Raw genomic sequence first — 15,347 nt, 5'->3', positions numbered from 1 at the left:
ACCTGAGACCCCAGATGGGAAGGAGTGTGGGGGAGTGTCCCACTGCATGGGGACCTGCCACCTGAGACCCCAGGATGGGGAGGAGTGTGGAGGAGTGTCCCACTGCATGGGGGACCTGCCACCTGAGACCCCAGGATGGGAAGGAGTGTGGGGCAGTGTCCCACTGCATGGGGGACCTGCCACCTGAGACCCCAGGATGGGAAGGAGTGTGGGGCAGTGTCCCACTGCATGGGGGACCCGCCACCTGAGACCCCAGGATGGGGAGGAGTAGCCGTGGGAGCGTCCTGGAGAGAACACACCAGGTAGAGGGAAGGGCAGGGGCTCAGGCCCTAAGTCTGAGTGGCCTGGGATTATTTGAAGAACAGAAAGCAGGTAAGTGCAGCCAGACTGCATTGGGACCAGAGGAGAGTGGCCTCAAATGCAGCTGGAGAGTGAGTGCTGGCGGCTGGTGTTGAGCTTTGCAGGACATGATTAGCATTTGGGTGCTCCTGCGAGCACACAAGGAGCCTTGACTGGGGTGCGGGCTCAGGGAGGGCCCTCAACAGGGAAGGCAGGCTGATCTTACCTATCCAACAATACCACCTTGGGCTGTGCTGATGCTGAGAGAATGTCCTGCAGGGAGCAGGGCAGGACCTGGGCAAGCAGTCCAGAGATGACTGCACAGTCCAAGAGTGAGGTGATGGTAACAGACTGAGGGCGGGGGGAACAGGACACATCTGACACGGGTCAGAGGCAGAGCCAGGAGAACTTTCTGGTGGGTGAAGAAGGGCTGGAGGGAAAGGGGGCCACCAAGAGTGGCTCCTTGGTGTGTGGCAGAAGCTGCCTGGTTCCACCTGTGGCCGTGGCCATCAGCCCTGGGGCAGAGGGAACTGTAGTATGGTGGGTGGAGATCACTGGAGGTGGAGCAGGAGTTCCAGTGGCTGTTCCATGGCAGGAGAATGAGGCAGGAGTTGGAGCCAGAGATTGGGATCTGGGAGGTCTGGGAGTCTTTGACATTTGGACCCACTGACAGATGTACAGCGTGATGACATTGCTTGGGTTAGGAGTAATGAGAGAACAGAAAAGGGCCTGGCCAGGTGCTGGAACACAGCCACATGTCCCTTGGGAGACAGCGAAGTAGAGATCCGCAAAGCCAGTGGCCATGGAGCAGATATGGAGGGGGTGCCATCCTCACAACCAGGGGCCAGACATGTGGGACACATGAATACCCTAAGGCAGACAGGAGGCCCTGCACTACAGGGATACAGCCAGCTCCGGCCTCGCCCAGTCCCACCAGCTGCCATCACACCTCAAGGTCATATCTCCCTAGTGACAGAGCCACCCTGAGGGCTTCGAAGAAGTCACTGGGGGCCTGGGCTACAGCGGGTTCTGTGCAGGGGTATGGCTGGAGGACAAGTGGAGTGAGTGAGCCGAGAACAGCCTCTCTCTGAAACGAAACGAGGGCATCTCCCAAGTGTAGCCAGAGCCATGCCCTATATAAAAGCAATGATTCCCACCTCGACTGCCCTTGGAAAGTGGGTTAGGCATTGGACTCTTTTCAAGGTAAATCAGGAGTGAGGCTTGGCAGAGAGGATTTGCATCAGCGGATAAAGGGCAGGTAGCAGAGAAAGTTGAGAATGAGAACATGAGTGAGGGGCCCAAGGGAGTGCCTGCGGAGCAGTGCCTGCTGCCCGTCAGGAGGGGTGGGAGTGTGTATGAGTGACAGAGTGAGTGTGTATGTGTGAGTGTATGCATGTAAGTGCATACAAGCATGTGAGTGCCTGTCAGTGCATGCAGGAGTGTGTACATGTATGTGTGTGCGTCTGTGTGTGCCGGCAGTGGCAGTGGTGAATGGCTGAGCTGGCAGGAAGGTGCTCTTTGGCACCAGGCTGCAGGCTCTGCCATGGGTCTACCGAGGCCATCATTTTTACTGACATGAGTCAAGATTCTCATATTCAGGCATGAGCACAAATTCTTGGCATAGAGGAACCAGAATGCATTGCTGATTTTTACTATAAACTTGCAAAAATAAAAATGCTATTGAAAAGCCAGGAGTCAGCACCAAATTGAGAAGAAGAAATTGACCAGGAGAAGCCTGGCTGCTCTTTTGAAAGGGACATGAAAAGGAGAGCCCCTGTGAAGAGGACAGTGGACACAGAAAGGATGCCTGGCTGTGTACTGTGGGGAGTGGAGCACGACCTGGAGGTTCAGCACCAAATAGGGAGGCAGTAAGGAGAGCAGGAGTAGGCATTCACACATGCGAGCATTCGGGGTGCAGATAAGTCCCAGGAGCCCGTGGCGGAAACGGAACTGCTGGTGTCAGTGGGGAAGAGCCCAGAGCTCCCGGGGAAGCCCCACCAGTGCCCAGAAAGGCTGCGGGACCAGTCCTCAGCGGCCAGAGCAGCTGCCCTGGTGCTGAGTGGGTTACCATCTGCACTTGGGCCCTTTCCGCTCAGAGACTGGGACCTGCCATGCTCTACGTCCACCGTGCCCCTTTGTGTTGGACATGCATGTCGTTGGCAGTGCCTAATGCATACAAAAAGCTCTCTACAGCATGTTCAAGTGCATTCTGCCAAGGATCTCATTACTTTTGCTGCAGCAGAAGCTACATGGCCTTAGAGCACCACCGGGAGCTCAAGGGGGACATTTTCAGCAGCTGACGAGCTGGACTGCTGCCCACCTTCCTCTGAGGAATATCAGCCTCATAACAGTGCAACTGTCATTTCTGTCTAGTTAATTCCCATTAAAAGCATCACAAACCACAATGAAAATAAATAAAAAGTCTGATTTGTCCAATTAAAAACATACTGAGATCTGGGGTATCTCCCAGGAAATGTCCTAGAAAGATGAAAGCTTACTACTTCCTATCCGACACACCCCAGTGTTGGAAGGGCAAGTAAGATGGGTAATAAGAGGAATACCAGATGACTAAGAAATGCTTACATGTCACTAAACAAGGTGGTTATGGAATTCCAAAGGCCCAAGTGTGTGTGCCGCAGAAACAGCGAACGGGCAGGGCTTTCCTAAGCCCGGTAGCAGGTATGGGAATGTACTAGATTTCAAAGGTCTCAAAAGCATAGGGAATAATAGGACACCGAAAAGTGCGGGCAACAAGAGAAAAACCAGGGAAATAAAACTTCACCAGAATTAAATACTTTTGTACCTCAAAGGACACTATTGACAAAGTGACAAGGCAGCCAAGCCATGAAATGGGAAACAATATTTACAAATTATGTATCTGATAAAGGGTTAATATTTAAAATAGGCCAAGCGCAGTGGCTCATGCCTGTAATCCCAGCACTTTGGGAGGCCGAGGCAGGTGGATCACCTGAGGTCAAGCACTTGAGACCAGCCTGACCAACATGGTGCAATCCTGTCTCTACTAAAAATACAAAAATTAGCCAGGCATGGTGGTGTGTGCCTGTAATCCCAGCTACTCAGGAGGCTTAGGCAGGAGAATTGCTTGAACCCTGGAGGTGGAGTTTGCAGTGAGCTGAGATTGCGCCACTGCTCTCCAGCCTGGGCAACAGAGCAAGACTCTGTCTAAAATATATATATATATATATATATATATATATGTGTGTGTGTGTGTGTGTGTGTGTGTGTGTATATGTATACACATTTAAAATATATAAAGGGCTCTTATGACTCAACAACAAGACAACGAACAACCTGATTTAAAAATGGCAAATATAGACATTTTGTCATTGATGATAACCAAATGGCCAATAAGCTTGTGTGCTCAACATCATTAATAATCAGGAAAATGCAAACCAAAACCACAATGAGATACCAATTCACAGTCACTAGGATGGCTATTACAAACAAAACAAAGCAGAAAATCACACGTGTGACTGAGGATGTGAAGTTGAAACTGGAACCCTTGTGCAGTGCTGGAGGGTATGTCAAACCGCTGTGGTAAATGGTATGGCCATCCCTCAAAAAATTAAAAATAGAATCACCATGTGATCCAGCAATTCCGCTCCTGGTTATCTCCCCCAAATAACTGAAATCTGAGACTTTAACAGATATTTGCACACCCGTAATCACAGCAGCATTATTCACACCAGCAAAAGGTAGGAGCAAACCAACTGCCCATCAGCAGCTGAACAGATACGCAAAATGTGGTGAATACATCAAATAGAATATATTCCGCCTTACAAACGGATAAAGTACTGACGTGCTAGGACGCATGGTGAACTGGGAAGACATTATGCTAAGTGAAATAAGCGAGACAAAAAAGGTCAAATACTGTGTGGTTCCACTTATGTGAGGTCCCTGGAGTTTTCAAATTCATGGAGAGAGAAAGCAGAAGGGTGAGTGCAGGAGCTCAGGGGAGCATGGAGATAGGGAGTGACTGTTTAATGGGTATGAAGCTTCAGTTTGGGAAACTGAAAAGGTTCTTGAGATGGATATTGGTGATGGCTGAACAATAATGTGAATGTACTTAATGTCACTCAGCTGTGCACTTAAAAGTGATTAGAATGGTAAAGTTTATGTTATGTGTATTTCACCACAATAAAAAATAGCGTAGAAGCTGCAGAACTTCAAATGTGTGAAAAAATGTGATGTAGATGAGGTTCTTTTCCTTGTGAATGTGATGTGTTTTCCCTTTTGAAGTTGCAGTCACAGCTGGGAGATGAACAAGTCCCCACGCCATCCCGCTTTCCTGGGTGCTCAGGGTCCCAGCTGCCAGTCCACACTGAATCATGACTGACTCCATGCGCAGCCCTTCCCTGGGGCAGTTATGTTTTAAATTAGCACAAAGAAAAATGAAAATGAACAAGCTGGGGGAAGACTCCCTTGCTGACTATGAGTGGTCACTGACAGGAACTGCCCCTCGGCCCCACGGTGCTGTCAGAGGCCAGAGGCTGGAGGCATGTTCTGGGTGCCAGCTGGAAGCCTCTCGGCCCCAGGAGTGGCCTCTTGCTCTGGAGACACCTCTGGCTTTTACCTTTGTTTTATTACCCTCTGCGCACCCCCTGATACCCGCCCTATGAGCTCAGGTGCAGCCTCCAGCCCACTGTCTTATCTCTACTCCCATCTTGAGGCGGGGCAGTTCCAGCAGTCACCCTCTCTCCAGGCTTTGACTCTGCTCTGTACCCACTGCTTCCATGTTTACTAAAGCTTACGCCTCATCAGACCTGATGCCACAGCCTAAGGCCTCAGACTGTAACCAAGTACCCCATTTTCCTAAAAATCATCTTTACCTTTTCTCTTTTTCCCTGTGCATTCACTTTTTACTTAGCTCTTTAGGAATGCAACTATAACCATTCCTTTCTCCCCACCAGGCACCCCCTGCACTGCAAGCTTATCTCACTGTGTGTTTGCTTGGAAATTCAGAGGACCAAATGTTGAACCAAACCAGGCACCCTGTGGGTTTCAGCCCCACCAGGAGATTGCCTCGAGACAATGGCCAACTTACGACCTAGCTCTGCCCACGATAGCACCAGCCAGGACCACCCAGTGGATAAGATATTGAAATAAGTCATGCAGACCCCACCATCTCCTCCCCAGTCCCCTGCATGCCTTTCATGCCAAGTTCCCCTTTAAAGCTCCTGCTTTCTGCTTGTACAGGTGAAGCTGTTCCCTTAAGGCAGAAGCCTGTATCTTCTTCCCCTTAGCCAAGCTCTGGAATGGTCACCTTCTCTCTATCTGACCTCACTCTTGTTAATTGGACTCTACAAGCAGTGAGCAGCAGGCCCTGCATTCAGTCCAAGCTCCTCGCAATCCACTACTCCAGGTATGGTGACCCTAATAGGCTTCTGAGGCAGCATGAGTGACAGGAGAACTTGGAGACAAGGACGACTCCTCTCCTCCCTTCAGACCCACCCAGGTGGAAAACAACTCATTTTCCCCATTGCAATAGTGATCCACATCGGAGTGTGTGCCTGCGAAGGCAGGGGGCTCAGGGTGAACAGGCAGCCCGAGGGGCTCTGCTGCTGGGTGCAGGGTACATGACACCTTCCAGCCTCATCACAGAAGCCAGCCTGGAGTCTCCCACCTCATGGCAGGTGGAGGTGGCCCACTATTTAGGGAGCAACTTCCAGCTCTGAAGTTCCTGTTGAGTTCACCTTGCAGGAAAGGAAGGAGCACTGTGGGTAGGGCAGTGGTGTAACCTTTGCTGTGTCAGACACAGGTTGAGGTCAGTGGGGGAGGAGTGTGTTCACACAGCCCAAGGTGGGTTGTCCCCTAAACTGTACCTTCCAGGCAAGAAGGAGCCAAGTTTCTGAAGAGAGTGATGTTAATTAGGTAATATTTGACTTGAATGAGAAGAGTGGAGCTGAGAGGTTTGGGGTAACAGATGAAAGGAGGGCTGAAGTCAAGGGCAGCAGCTTGGATAGAAAGACAGGAAGTGAATGTGAGGGCTGCTGGGACAAGGAAGGGAAGCAGCCTGCCTGAGTGGAGGACGCTTGGCCCTGGGGAGTCCTGGCAATTGAGACTCATCTCCCACAAAGCTGCTCCCTGAGCTAGGAAGGGCTGGCCTTCTCAAGGTCATTCTCGCTACAAGGGCAAAGGGATTCGTGTGGGATTTAATGTCGTTCTTGTTAATCCTTCCAGATAGAGCAAAACCCAAAATAAAAAGACCATCAATACATGTGGCAGAAAATCCCCTCTTGGGAGCAGCAGTGTATGGGAATCCACATGGAAAATGCATGACCAAATAGCATTTGTCGTCCCTAGGGTTTAGTCATTTAAAGACAATTTAGTTGAGTTCCCTACAAGAGGTTTTTCACTGCAGCTGAAAACCTGAACTTGACAATGTGATGTGACGCCAGGGGCAGCTCACAGTTACTCTCAAGTATGTGCCCACTCCCTCCTCGCCATCAGAGCATGCTGCTGCACTGCTTCCCGCTGCGCAGGCTAGAGAGGTCAGCACAGACAGCACCAACGGTGCAGGGCACAGCAGGGCTCTGGAAGCCCTACCGCTGCCTCAAGAGCCTGATGCGAGGCCTACTGCAGAATAGGAGACCATCAGTTGTTGGGAGGTGGAGTCGCTAGAGGCCAGGACTCTCATTGGCTGAGGGCCTCTCTCTTCCTCTCATGTCACTCCTGGGGCTGGTGGTCCAGGGCTCTTGTGTCCTGGAGGCCATGAGGACTGTGAGGTCCACAAAGAGGCTGCTGTGGCCAAATGCATTATCATGCCAGGAAATGGGCTGGATAAAGGGATCACTGAGAGCAGTGCCAGCCCAAGACCAAGGCTGGGGGAGTGGGTGTGTGCTACTGTTCAAGTCCCAGAAGACAACCTGTTCTTAGGGAAGCAAGAGTCTCAGTAGGGGTCTCTGGCACCCACTGAGTCACTGTGGTGTCATTGTGTTTGGTACATTTCTCTAGACAAGTGGGTCAGCTCAGTGGCAGGCACAGTGGGTATGGAGGCACAGAAGGCTGTGCCAGTGAGCATCCCATTCAGTTCAGGGATGGCCTTGCCTGCTGCCTTGGCATTTGAGCAGCTCCATGTCCACCTTGCCACAGTTAGCCGCAGAGTCTTCTGGAGGTGTAGACTGTGGTCCCAAGCCTCTCCGTGATGCCAACATTGCTAAAGTTGCTCGAGCACAGAAGGGACAAGTGACTCATGGTGCAGGAGGTGTTGCTGAGTCTGGGGGCAGCTCTGCTCTCATTCCTGACTCCCATGACAAACACAGACTTCAAAGAAGTGGCAAACACACTGACCCTGCGGCTCCACCATTCAAAGGAGCCCAGCTTCTCTAAGGCACTGACAGCTCTGGTGGTCTCCGCTGCTCATCACCGTTGCATGCCGCGGGCGGGGGAGGGGCATTGGGAGGGGGGCTGCTCACAGACGACGGAGACAGGTCCTTGATCACAGGCTTCCTGCCCTCCGTTTGAAGGAGCTCTTGAATTTGCCTTGGTAGGACTGCACTAGAGCATACAGACCATGTAGTTAAAGTCAATGCTGGGGTCCTTGATAGCTCTACTATCCACTTTGTCAGTGCTGGAAGCAGCCCTGGGTAGCAGGTGCCCAATCTGAGCCCCACACCCCACAGCCACCTTTCCAGTCTTGGGGAGCTCTAAACTTCCCTCCTGTCTGGTCTACACTGCACTGGCCTTCTAGAAAACAAAAAGAAGGGGTGGTTGTCTTTTGGGTGCCTAGAAACTGCTGTTTCAGCTCAGTAGCAGAAATCCTCCCACTTTCACACCCAGCCCAGATAAGGAACACCCAGTCTGGCTACCTTCTTGGGAGCGGGTAGGAAGGGGGCTACTAGCAATCAGAGTGAGATATGAGTTTGTGTCAGTAACATTTCAGCTCACTAGGTGTATATCAAGTCCTTTGAGTGGGTAGAATTATTAATAATGACCTTGTGTCACTCGGCCCCAGGAAGCCCAGCCTCCAGTCCTGTTAGGTAGCTGAGTACGGACCAGCCCCTCTGGGGGCAGTGGTCTCAGATGTGGGCGGTGGTGTCCACTTTTATTGTTGAAACACTGGCCACCCAGTGAAGATGTGGCCAACATGGCTAAAGAAATGGAAAACCTGGGCTCAAATGTAACCTGGCCTTTACATCTTTTCTAGGTTTCCTTTGGATGCAGCAGAACCACTTGTTGCTTTGTATGTATTGCCATTAGTGCGGAGACACAGCAGGGACCACTCTTAGCGGGGGGCCATCCCCCAGCTCCTAAATGTGGAAATAAAGGAAAATCTTGAGTGCCTTCAAGGGAAATTCCAAACACCCAGCTAGCTCTGAGAAGTAAATGAGCAACTTGATAAGCAAGAAGGTAATAGTAACTTAAAACAGTAGCCAAGGAAGTTAAAGTCACAGGGTGTTTGCTTCCGTATAGAAACTAAAGATACCATGCTAACATATGACCCTGAGTTGTTTTTCAGGAACCCACACCCCTCAACAAATGGACATGCTGGCACATGGACCCCAGATAAGGGGGACTGAGGAGTGAGCTCTGCCTGCCTTTCCTTGCTCTCAGTTTCTTCTTGAGGAGCCTGGAGGTCATGTCCACAGGCCAGAGTTAACACTCTTTTCTGCTGACCCCCAGTCTAGACAAACTTTCCTTCCTTAACCTATTGCAAATCAGAACATCTTTGACTCCACCTATGACCTGTGGATCCCCACTTGGAGATGTTCTGCCTTTTTTGGGTCATTGATTGATGACTTGGCCTGTGACGTCTGCCTCCCTGCCTTTAAAAACCCTTACCTGCAAGGGCAGCTTTGGTCTCAAGCCTGAGCTGCCTGATTCTCCTTGCATAGTGTTCTTCCATAAATGCCTGGCTTTCTGTTGCTGCAGTCCTGATGTCAGTGTTTGGTTTTGCTGCACAGGGCAGGAGGACCCGAGTTCCGTTTGGTGACAGGATGTATGGACTCTTAGCCCCTGTCATTTGTGTATCCGCCTGTCTCTGTGGGGAGTCATGGGCTATTGATGGCAGGGGCATCTCTCCGAACCTGGCTCAGCAATGTTTGCTGACTGGCTAAATGCTGTGTCCACTGGTACCTCTAGGACCCCCTTCCGTTAACTCCCAATTTTATGATACAGATGGAACGTGCTGCCATTTCCACGAGTAGTTGCTCATGCTTATTAGCAAGGTATTATGTAAGCATCAGCTGTTGTTACTCATCTTCTGGATGAGTACTAATTTCTACATTTCTCTCCCTGGATCCTTTGTTTCCTTGGGTGGCATCCTTAATCCGTGGTAGCCCCAGGCCCAGGCTGCCTGATGGGGGCTCGAAGATCCCTCCTGAGAGCCTCCTTGCTGAGTGCTGCTTTTCATTGCCCATCTAGCAAAGTCTCCAGGTGCAAAGGCTGCTTCCAGTCATTTCCAGATGAGGTGTAGAGGGAAACACGCCCCCAAGGAGTAGCCTGCTAGAAGGCAGATAGCCTGCTTGACACTAGAATCCCCTGGGTCTAGGAATCTGCATTTGAAAGGGGAGCTGTGGTTTCATTGGAGGCAGGCTTAGGCTGGGGTGCATTTGGAAATCCTGGGCTACTGCAAAGACGTACCTTACAATCTAAGTTTCTCATAGGGAAAAATGTGACTTGATGCCTTTCCTTCACTTTACAAATACTTCTTGAAGTGACTTTGTGTGCTGTGACTGATGGAATTCTAAGTTGGTACCAAGAGGCCTGCTCATCTTCCCTCAGTCACTCAATGAAACATGAATTGAGGTTGGGCCATCAAGGAATTCCGTAGAAGTAATGAAGTTCTCAGGTGAGTTGGTTGTAAGATGGGGAGATTATCCAGCAGGCCTGACTCAGCCACAGGAGCCCTTTCAATCTGTCTGCAAGTCACAGCCAGGAAGGTCAGGTCATAGCTTGAAGTGAATTCAGCAGGGGTGGGGTTCTCCACTGGAGATGGATGGGCCACATGGCAGGAAGCTGGGGTGTGGCCTCTAGAGGCCAAGAGTGGTCACTGGGATCAGCTGGAAAACAGGACTTCAGTCCTGGAGCTGCAAGGCTGAATTCAGCCAAGAACCCAATGACCCTGGAGGCAGATTCCTCCCAGACAGGCTGACTGACACCTTGTTTTCAGCTTTGCAAGACCCCAAGCAGAAAAATCCAGCCACCTGCCCAACCTCTGATCAACAGAAATAGGAACTATAAAATGCATGCTGTTTTGAGTTACTTGATTTGTGATAGTTTGTTATGCAGCAAAGGTAAACGGTTGCCAATGTCACTCACAGGGTTCTGACCCGCTGGAAATCAACAGTTTATTCTACCTGAAAGGCCTGGAAAGTCTAGGGGAAAAGAGAGAGCAGCAAAAAATGATTTCAAGGTTTTGTGGAAATTGCCGTAACAGAGACAGAGCAATGGGATTGAGGAGAGAATTAGGTGCTTAGAAAACGGAATCAAAAGGAAACAGCCAAGGCCACTGATGAACATTTTGGCAGCTTAATATAGCACTTAGCTGCCCAGTGTAGCACCCATACTGCAGTGTGGAATTTAGGTTCATGCACTTGCTCTTCTTCCAAGCATAGACTTCAGTATGTGACAAAGGAAACAGATGGAACTTTCTAGGAAGTTCTATCACATCCGGGACTCATGCTCTAGAAAGATTGCTCTACGTTGAGCAAGTATAGCTTTGCTCCTCCAAGTAAAGAAGCAGTTCACCTGCCATACAGCAGTTAAAATGGCTCCCAAATGTACCTGGTTGGCAAAACGGTAAGCCAGCCGTTATTGACATTATGTTTGCATCACACTTCTAATTACAACTGCTTTCCCAAACCATCCCACATACGTGTGGTCCCTTTCGTGTTTATAAATTCCTTGAGAGGAAGTGACTATTGAAAACTGCATTTGTAGTTGTGGACTGGAGGATCAGCTCAATTCACTCACCCAAGATTGCACAACTGCTCTGGTAGAGAAATGGGTTCAAGTGTAGTGACCCTGGCATCACCCCCTAATGCTCTCTTCTTTGGTCAGCCAGTACCTCTTGGATAGAATACCTTCCCCAGCTCCCTTGGTGTTCCACGCTCTCACCAGCCCCCATTAGTCCAGGCAAGACAGAAGATTTCTTCATTAACGTGCCATGAATACACAGCATATGGACACAGAGGCAGCCGAGGCTGTGTCAGTGCACACAGTCATTGCTTTAGCTCCTAGCAGATGGAAGAGGCCCCCGCCTTCCCACACAGAGCAAGAGCTGCCCACAGGCACCAGGCGCATTGATGCAGGGCCTGATTACGAGGGCGCCCTGCCACGTTCACTGCTATTGAGGCACTCAGCATTAGTGTATGATTGGTTTTCGTGGCGAACAATTGCCACCTGGTCTCACAAAGTCAGCTCTGTGACTTGCTCAAGATTGGCATGAAAAAGAGAAAAGATGAGAAAGACACTGCTCTGATTCACAGAAGGGACTCTTTGACCTAAAATATGGGCGTGGGTGGAGGGGATAGGCAGCCAATGAGAGGGTGTTTGCAATGCTAGAGTGACAACAGGAAGAATAGACATTTAGAACTTAGTTATTTTCCATACCCTTTTCCTTCATGGATGGTAATGAGCTTCAGAATACTCGTGATTGGGTATCTTAAAAGCAGAGCTTTTGCTACCCAGATGGGAATTTTCAACTATTGAGTCCTTGCCTTCAAAATGAATGCTGTTTACCATGTCTCTAAACTTTCATAGAAAACAGTTTTCAATGACCACGTTACTAGCACCTGTGAATTTTCAGGGCGACACTTTGGTCCCAGTTTGGAAATAGGTGGGTGGCATAGTGGGTCCTCTATTAGATGAGGAGCCCTGAGTGTTTCCAGTGAGGGATACTATGCAGTCTGGGGAGAAGAATGCCAATAGCGGTGCAATAGGAAGAGATTGGTGAGATATCTTCTAGGATTCACAGTTAAATTCATCTCTGGGGACCCCATATAGCATAAGTGATATCAAAGCCTTCACCGAGTCCCTCCCCAGTGAAGTGTGGAAACTTTGAGCAATTTAAACAACTCCTCAGTAGTGAGCACCACACTGGCCAAATAGTTCCCGCAATGGGGGCATGGGAGCCTTTCCTGATGGGGAGAGACAATGCATTTTCTTTTTTTGTAACGTTCTTTCTGTTGTCAGCTAGTTCATTGAACAGACTACAAGTTTAACACTTAACGGAAGTGAGGTTGAATCCTGGTGGTCTGTACATGACCCTGGGCAATGACTAATCTTTTCCTGTCTTAGTTTCTACATCCACGAAGCAGGGGCACTAATTTAAAGGTTGTTATGAGAATAATCAGGGTAGCCACCAAGCCTGGAACCACACAACACATGGTTTATTGATACTATATTATAGTAGGTGATGAAATAATAGTATCTCTATTTTCAGACTTTATGGTCACACTACACTCTTTTTGGTTGAGTAGAGAAACAAAAATCACTATGAATCAGTTTTAGTTAATGACATTGTGTCCAAAGCATCAGTGAAGAGGTTCAGCCTCTGCAGATGTTTTTTGGGGCTAAGGTCAGGGACCCACACCCACTAACTAGCAAATGGCCTGGTCTTTCTCCAGAGTCTGAGTTCCTAGCCTCCCACCTGAGCTGCTTAAAGGCTTGAGAGAAAGGGGTGTGAAGCCTCTTGGTCCCCAACAGCCACACATACCCCAGGCACAAAGAATAAGCTGCCCTAACTGTTATGTGACACCAGCATTCCTTGTCTCCCCAGCTAAGACCAGAACCACATGTCAGCTCTCCTCTTATTAAACTACTCTGACATCTTTCAACAGCACAGCTGAGGAGCAGCCAACTCTGTACCATGGGGCCTGCAGGAAAGCCTCTGAGCTGCTGTGGCAGATTGGATTCTCCTAAGCTGGCTGCACCAGCTTTTATCCCACGCCCTGCTCTGTGCACAGCATGATGCTCACACTCCTCCCTTTGAATCTGGGTGGGACCATGACTCCCAGGAGGTGAGACTGTGGAACCGAAGGCAAAATCCTAAGAGGTGGTGCAGCATCTGCCTGGACACTTGCATACTCAATCATGGAGCAGCCACCGTGCATTGAGGAGGCCGAGCAGCCACATGGAGAGGTCACGTACAGGTGCTCCAGCCACAGCCTCAGCCAGTGTCTAGCTTGCTTCAACCACCAGATGGGTGAGGGGGCCAGCCATCGGGTGAGGGGCCCAGCTGTCAGGTGATTTCATCCCCAACCTTCGAGCTGTCTTGGCTGATATGGTGGGGAAGCAAACAGACTCATCACACCCTGTGCAAGTTGCAGATTGATGAACAACATGAATGTGTTAACCTCTGCTAAGTTTTGAGGAGGTGTGTTCTTCAGCAACGCGGCTGGGACACCTGCCCTTGATAAGGTACTGCCAATTATGAACCACACAGACATCAGCCTTCACTGATCTTCGGAGGACACGCTAGGTATGCAGAAGATGCCCACTTACTATTTGTTGAATGAATGGACAAATAAACTTATGCATGGCAGCTGCCCATCCTAGCCACATGCACACACATACTTATCACATCCTGTCTCCCAGACTTCCCCCAGCTTGTAGCAATGGCTGTGGTTCAGAGAGGACAGGGAGTAGCTATTCCAAGTAAGTTGGCTTACAGGGCAAAGAATAATGATGGACTATTACTAAACACATTGTTATCTAACCTAAAAACTGTGACACCTTAGAAGACATTACTGTGCTGCTTTTTAAAGACACACTTTGTAGGTTTGCAGAAAAAAATGTGGGTTTTGGGAGTAACTAGAGAGGGAGTGAAATCACAAGCTGGTGGTCAGCTGCTTCACCTCTGTCCTTCTAGCCTCCTTCTCTATAAAACACAGAGGGATGTGGGTGAAGGTTTGAGCATAGCTCTGGCTTAAGATAAATTCTCAGCAAATGGTAGAGACTATTTTTTGTAGTATAGGTGTTTTCAGTGAGAACTGACTGTAGCTCACATTCTTGATGATAATAAGGACAGATAGAGACAGCATTTTCACCTCAGCCGTTCTCTTGTGATACCATTGCCCAAGGAGCACCAGAGGCTTTCTGCTGTCTGACAGAAATTGTTTCTGTTGGATCATGGGGGTAAATCAGTGCTCTCTGTTCTTATGGTGGTTTCATCCCAAATGTGTGTGGGTCAGAATCTTTCTGTCCACTAATTGGCTCCCAAACAGCATTTTCTTCCTGCATGTGGGCAATACTTATTTATAAGTTCTGACCTGCTCGCTCCTGTCTAACTTGGGGTTGCTAAAGAGTCTCTTGTTGATATATTCTGCTGGCATTGCTTTATCAAATATCATTATTATGTATTCAAAGTAAAGAGTTGTTTTGAAAATAAAAAACAAACAGGAAAAATGGCCAACTGAATAATCTTGGATGGTTGGTTTTCAAGGTGTGGTAATGGTGAGTACATCCTGTCTCAGAATGTTGAAAGCCTCAGCTGATGGACTAAGACTTGTGCATTCATGCCAAGGATTGACTCTCCTCTGAGACTATGCCAAATCAGTGGCCTCAATTCCAAATAGAGAAGAGATTTGGGAATTGGCAACTTACGATGTGCAACACCAAATGACCTCTGTAGCAATTTGAGTCAAAACTCCTCTTACATATGATGGAAAAGTCCTTTGGTTCAAATGTTGAGTGAAAAGGAGTACAAAAGACATATGCAATATATATGCAAATGATGCCTGGAAAAAAACAAATGGCCAGGAAGGTAACAGGAAGATTGAAAGTGGATCAGCATGTAACTGGTTGTTTTGGATTGTGAGACACTGGCGGCTAAATCTATTTTCTTACTTTCTTTGTGTGTTGTCATGTTTGTTGTTGCTTTCCTTATCTGAGCAGAAGTCAGATTTCTCTCATGTTACATCAGGCTGCTCACACTCTTAAACTTATACTGGGGAATGGCTACATCCCACAATCGCCTGTGCTGGTTTTGCCTTAGCTCTTGATGTCTGAATATGTCACAGACATTTCTTCATTGCTAGAGAACA

The 15,347-nt window shown here is 48.9% G+C and overlaps 1 protein-coding gene across 1 annotated transcript in view; it reads right to left on the bottom strand.

The window, feature by feature from the left end:
* The window catches only part of SYNDIG1 (synapse differentiation inducing 1), a 380,966-nt gene that overhangs the window by 226,762 nt on the left and 138,857 nt on the right, over nt 1–15,347 (bottom strand). The window lies entirely within an intron of this gene.

Source organism: Macaca thibetana, chromosome 10 (assembly GCF_024542745.1).
Source record: "Macaca thibetana thibetana isolate TM-01 chromosome 10, ASM2454274v1, whole genome shotgun sequence".
Lineage (NCBI taxonomy): Eukaryota > Metazoa > Chordata > Mammalia > Primates > Cercopithecidae > Macaca > Macaca thibetana.
The sequence above is the reverse complement of the archived record's forward strand: the minus strand, read 5'-3'. Positions and strand labels throughout refer to the sequence as shown.